Source organism: Pleurodeles waltl, chromosome 5 (genome assembly GCF_031143425.1).
Source record: "Pleurodeles waltl isolate 20211129_DDA chromosome 5, aPleWal1.hap1.20221129, whole genome shotgun sequence".
Classification (NCBI taxonomy): Eukaryota; Metazoa; Chordata; class Amphibia; order Caudata; family Salamandridae; genus Pleurodeles; species Pleurodeles waltl.
In genome coordinates this window covers 1,050,929,258-1,050,935,390 of record NC_090444.1, presented here as the reverse complement: position 1 = coordinate 1,050,935,390, position 6,133 = coordinate 1,050,929,258, and the positions used below count along the sequence as shown (strand labels likewise).

Below are 6,133 nucleotides of genomic sequence, written 5' to 3'. Positions count from 1 at the left end.
ACCAGGGAGGCCGAGTGGTTAAGGCGTTGGACTTAAGATCCAATGGACATGTCTCTGCGTGGGTTCGAGCCCCACTCCTGGTATATCATTTTTTCTCTCCCGTGACACTGTTCATTTCAATTTCACGCACTTTTCAGTTGCTCCTGATTATTATTAAAATAAGAGCTACATATAAAATCTTCATATCGATTAACGTGTATTTTTCTACCCCCAAAAAAGTAAACGCCTTGTATTGTACATTTCTCTTTGAAACTTAGTAACCTTTTGTTGCAGGTTGTATTACAGTATGCTTTTTCGTTTATTATGGGTGACTTATTTGTTTATGATACCTGACTTAATGCTTTCCATTTGGTGCCTAAGGAATTACAAAATCTCTCTACCAGGAGTGGGGCTTGAACCCACATGGACACATGTCCATTGAATCTTAAGTCCAACGCCTTAACCACTCGGCCATCCTGGTACCTGTGCATGAAAGGGCAACAACATGGCACTTATTATAGATATCAAGAGTGCTCACTGTGTGACATTGAGCTTTCTATATATATATATATTTTCATATCTATATATTTTATCAGGTTACGCAAAACACATTTCAGGAATACAAGGTAATGTCATGCCTCTCCTCTATAAAACGTTCATGTACTTAATAAAAAAAAAAATACAACCATACCTATCAAACATGTTTAAGATTATCAGCGTGTAGGACGAAAAAAGGTGCGCTTTTTTCACACCGTTTTTGTCACATGTCCTATTAAATATGTCTGCAAATTGACGTTAATCTTAAGAAATATCACACTAACCCCTTTTCAAGACTCAAAACTACATTTCACACAATCTAAAACACTTTGGGACAGATTTACAAGGCCCTTGCGGCCCTTAGCGCTACATTTGCAGAATTTATTTTGCCGCAAATGTGAAGATCATAGGCCACTACCATAGCAAAATATTTACAAGGTGGCGCAAGCTAGGTTTGCGCCAACTTGTTAACACTTTGCGCCACATCATGCATAATATATGCATGATGTGTGCAAAGGGGGCGTTCCCTTGTTAGAGACTGGGCACGCTCGTTCCTCACCTGACAGGTTGCTTTTTGAGGAGGGTGTCTCTGGGGCTGGTGTTGTAGCCAAGAGCGAACTCTTGACTCCACGTGGGTCGCTTCGTTTGCTGCACTGCACGGGAATGGCTGGGAGGCATAGAGTTGGCAGTAGAGGAAGCGGTGTGGTGGGGAAGGATCAGGCATAATTTACACAAGGTGGGCGTTCGCCCATTAGGGAGCCCGAAAAAATGGCGCAAGGCAATCTAAAAGATTTCCTTGCGCCATTTGTTTTACACTTTCAACGCCTACTCAGAGGAGGCGTTAAAAGGGGGAATACCATTATTTATAATGGGCCCCTATGTACTCTGCAGGATTAGTCCCAAAATGATGGCGCTACTCTTGCAGAGTACATCAATAGCGTAAAAAATATAACGCTAATGCCCCTACCCTGTGCCATGGTGCGCCGTATTATTATATATATAGCTCACACATGGTGGCGGTACAGGGGCGTTAAGGGGTGCAAGGAACGTGGCGCTGCACCGGCAGAGCCACTTTCCTTAAATCTGCCCCTTTGTGTTGTCTCGGAGCAACAGGTGGTTTATAATTTTGACACAAGTGAGGTCAATTTCAATAGAGTCCAGCAATTACAGGAAGATGGGCATAGCTTTGTCAGGGGTGAGCTTAAGAAAGCACACCCTGGGGCGGCTGAAGCATTTTTGGGGTGTGACAGCTCCTTTGGGCTTCGCAGCTCAGGAGGACGAGCCAGGCCAAACAACGTCATGAAAAATAAGACAACAGCGGAGACGCCGGTAAAGGTCTGGGCACCTTTAAAATGCCGGTCATAAGAGAGGGTTGCATCCAGAGCGATCAACCCGATTACAAGGGAGTGGCCTGGTGAATCATTTGATTTATGGTACAATCACGGCTTCAAGATCCCAGCTATCAGCCAAGGTGCTGTCTCGTTGGCTTCGGGGCTCATTTTGCATGATGAATTGATGGATTACGATGACGACCAGGAGACTAAGGAGGGGGAGAATTGTGAGAGTGGGGATGAGACTGCGGGGAAGGAGATGCAGCAAAGAAATTAGGTGAGCTGTTCTAACAGAGGAAAGAGTTTTGGTGTGTTTCAGGATTTGCCCCCTTTGATGGTGCAGCGTAATCGGAAAGTCAAGACGAATAATCAGGTACCTGCAAGTGGTTTCATTAAAAAAAGGTGAGACACAGGCTGCTGTGGCTATGGGGTGTGAAGAGATAAGCATGAAGGTAGTGTGTTTGGTGTCTGTAACAGTGGGTAATACCCTTTTGCGTTAGCATAAGGAAGTTTGGGTAGATTGAGTGGGAAAGATGATGCAAATAATGAAGCAGTTAAAGATGCAGACAATGTCCATTTGGGGGGGCTGTGAACAGAAAAGTCGGAGTCAATGATGGTAAGTCAGAGGCAAGTGGTGAGGAGGCTTCTAAGGCAGAGCCAGGTAAGGAAAAAGGAAACTCAGGTGAGGGTAGTGTAAAAAGTAAAAAGTTGCCATATATGGGGTTGTTCTTGCCTTTGGGGGCGCATCTCACCCAAGCCATGAAGGAAAACATTTGTAAAGGTGAGTTTGTTGGTGTTTTTAAGTTATTACATAGAGAAGTGTGGGCTAAGGAAGGGTCAAAGGAGGAGGAATGGGAATTAGCTAGGAGGCCGAAAGTTCCCACTACCCTTGAGAATTGGATGTCAGTATTCTTAATCATTGCTAGCGTTTATTGTGAGAGGCATCCGGAGCGTTGTATTTCTCTATTAAAATACATGGACGTTTTTAGGTGGGCTCAAATAGACTATGGTGGTTTTGGATGTTTTAGATATAATGAAGAACTTAGAGCCCAGATGGCATTATTTCCAGATAAGGAATGGTGAGATATTTATAATGAGCTTTGGATGCAATGGTTGTGTACTTCCAAGAATGCCTCAGCGTTACACACAGCTAGTGGTCTTCTGGTTCCTTACAAGCCCTGTCAGGGGCATCCCAACCAATCTAGGTTGGGTAGTTTCACGAGAGCTCAGTTCCCACAGAATGGATCTTGTTGGTCCTTCAACAGAGGGTCATGCACACGACTCCAGTGCAAGTTCATGCACAATTGCTCCAATTGCAGGGGCAAACATCCATTGGTGCAATGTTTTGGAGGGATGCAATGGGGATGGAAGGCTAATGCAGGTAGAGGTGGTGATAGGGGAAGGGGTCGGATGCAGCAGATGGTGGGAAAAGGGCCCTTCTCCTAATAAATTAGATATTTTGTTTTATTGGTTGCAGTTTTATCCGAGGCGTGAGGAGGCCAAGTTACTGTACTAGAGTTTTCTTGAGGGTTTCAAGCTATGTTATCAAGGTCATAGAAGACAGAGAAAACATTTGAAATCTGCAGTTGAGAATCCGGAAGTGGTGAGAAAGAAATTGAGGACGGAATTGGAGGCTGGCAGAATGGTGGGTCCATGGGATACCTGGCCGATTCATAACTTAACAATTTCACCACTGGGTGTTGTGCCTAAAACACAACAAGGTGAGTTTAGATTGATTCATCATCTATCGTGGGCTGCAGGGGAGTCAGTTAATGATTTAATTGCACATGAAGACTCCATAGTGCATTGCACATCAGTGGAAGAGGCAATTAAGTTGGTAAGGGCTTGTGGAAGGAAGGCACAAATGGCAAAGTTAGACATTCAATCTGTCTTTTGACTATTGCCGGTACATCCTGAGGATTTTTCATTGTTGGGTCTTTAATCTGAGGATTCTATATTTGTGGATATAATGTTGCCAATGGGCTGTTCTGTTTCTTGTTCCCTGTTTGAAACTTGTAGTTGTTTTTTGCAGTGGTTTTTCCAACAGAAGACTGGGCTCGGGCATGTCACGAACTACCTAGGTGACTCTTTTCTGATGGGCTTGCAGTGATCCAATGAATGTAAAAAAGGGTTAATTGAATTTCAGAAGTGTATGGAGGAGATGGAAGTACCTTTGGCTCCGGATAAGACTGAAGGCCCTGCTATATTGAACTCAGAGAAATCTGAGGTACGGTTTCCGGTGGATAAGTGCAACAGTTGATTTCTCTGTTGGAGGAGGCTGTTTCCACGGATAAGCTGGAGTTACAGCAGGTGCAAGCCTTATTGGGTTCTTTGAAGTTTGCGTGCCGTGTGGTGAGAGTTGGTAGAGCTCTTTGTAGGTGCCTTGGTTTTTCAGTCAAAGGTGCTGTTTTACCTCATCCCAGAATTCGGCTTAAAGAGGTCATCAATGCTGACTTCAGAATGTTGGTTTCTTTCCAGCAAAGTAATAATGGTGTTAACATGTTGACGGTTGAGGATGAATGGTTATGGCAAGTTCAAATTTTTTCTGATGATTCGGGAGCCCATGGTTTGGTTTTCTGAGATGGTGATTGGACTGCTGAGTCATGGCCGGATTCTTGGAGAGAGGCACACCATAGCATTTCGTTTCTGGAGTTTTTTTCCATTTGATGGTTGCTTTAGTGTTGTGTGGTAACCTTTTAGCAAACAGGCGAGTGGTTTTTAATGTGGATAGCCAAACAGTTGTTAATTTAGTGAATTCACAGAAGGCTCGAGTTGAAAAAGTTTTGAAGTTGTTGCGTTTATTTTTGCTTCATTGTCTGAAATTCAATATTTTGTTTAAGGGTCAGTATGTTCCAGGTGTGAATAATGATATCACTGATGGGCTATCTCGTTCACAGTGGCAGAGATTCGGTGTACTGGTGCCGGGAGCAGATTTGCTTAAAACGGCTTTGACGGTGGACCTTTGGGAGCTGGGAATCTAAGGATGTTACAATTGATTCGTCAGTCCATTGCTCCATCTACTTTGAGGTCATATGGCAAGGCCTAGGCAGAATTTATTGAGTCTGGTGCATTGAGGAGGTATGAGGGACCTTACATGTCACGGTATAGGAGGGAGGATGGAGTCCGCTTCATTATGACACATATTGACCTAGGATTGGCGGTGGTGGCCATAACAGGGAAGATGGCAGGTATTACATTTTTTGGTAAGTACTTTTGGGATTATGATACCATGGAAGGAGAAATGTGTAGGAGAATTGTTGCTGGCTGGGCGATGGAGGATGGATCCAGGTTGGATCAATGGCATCCTATTTCCATGCAAAAGCTGAGGGATATTTTGGGGGTTTTGAATTCTGCTTTTCCTGTTGGGAGAGCTGATAGTATAGATGATTCTTCTCCTGAAAAACAACTATATCATGATTGCAGGCACACCTGCACTATGTAGACCAGGGTGGCCGAGTGGTTAAGGCTTTGGACTTAAGATCCAATGGACATGTCTCTGTGTGGGTTCGAGCCCCACTCCTGGTATATCATTTTTTCTCTCCCGTGACACTGTTCATTTCAATTTCAAGCACTTTTCAGTTGCTCCTGATTATTATTAAAATAAGAGCTACATATAAAATCTTCATATCGATTAACGTGTATTTTTCTACCCCCAAAAAAGTAAACGCCTTGTATTGTACATTTCTCTTTGAAACTTAGTAACCTTTTGTTGCAGGTTGTATTACAGTATGCTTTTTCGTTTATTATAGGTGACTTATTTGTTTATGATACCTGACTTAATGCTTTCCATTTGGTGCATAAGGAATTACAAAATCTCTCTACCATGAGTGGGGCTTGAACCCACATGGACACATGTCCATTGAATCTTAAGTCCAACGCCTTAACCACTCGGCCATCCTGATACCTGTGCATGAAAGGGCAACAACATGGCACTTATTATAGATATCAAGAGTGCTCACTGTGTGACATTGAGCTTTCTATATATATATATATTTTCATATCTATATATTTTATCAGGTTACGCAAAACACATTTCAGGAATACAAGGTAATGTCATGCCTCTCCTCTATAAAACGTGCATGTACTTAATAAAAAAAAAAATACAACCATACCTATCAAACATGTTTAAGATTATCAGCGTGTAGGACGAAAAAAGGTGCGCTTTTTTCACACCGTTTTTGTCACATGTCCTATTAAATATGTCTGCAAATTGACGTTAATCTTAAGAAATATCACACTAACCCCTTTTCAAGACTCAAAACTACACTTCACACAATCTAAAACAC

General features: G+C 42.8%; 4 non-coding genes across 4 annotated transcripts; 2 read left to right on the top strand and 2 right to left on the bottom strand.

Annotated features, from left to right (window-relative positions):
* Positions 1 to 83, top strand: TRNAL-UAA (transfer RNA leucine (anticodon UAA)). The gene has a single exon. It is a non-coding gene; the product is annotated as a tRNA-Leu (tRNA).
* Positions 84 to 377: 294 nt separating this feature from the next.
* TRNAL-UAA (transfer RNA leucine (anticodon UAA)) lies at positions 378 to 460 on the bottom strand. Its single transcript has one exon. It is a non-coding gene; the product is annotated as a tRNA-Leu (tRNA).
* A 4,829-nt stretch (positions 461 to 5,289) lies between these two features.
* Positions 5,290 to 5,372, top strand: TRNAL-UAA (transfer RNA leucine (anticodon UAA)). The gene has a single exon. It is a non-coding gene; the product is annotated as a tRNA-Leu (tRNA).
* A 294-nt stretch (positions 5,373 to 5,666) lies between these two features.
* Positions 5,667 to 5,749, bottom strand: TRNAL-UAA (transfer RNA leucine (anticodon UAA)). Its single transcript has one exon. It is a non-coding gene; the product is annotated as a tRNA-Leu (tRNA).
* Between the last annotated feature and the right edge of the window lie 384 nt (positions 5,750 to 6,133).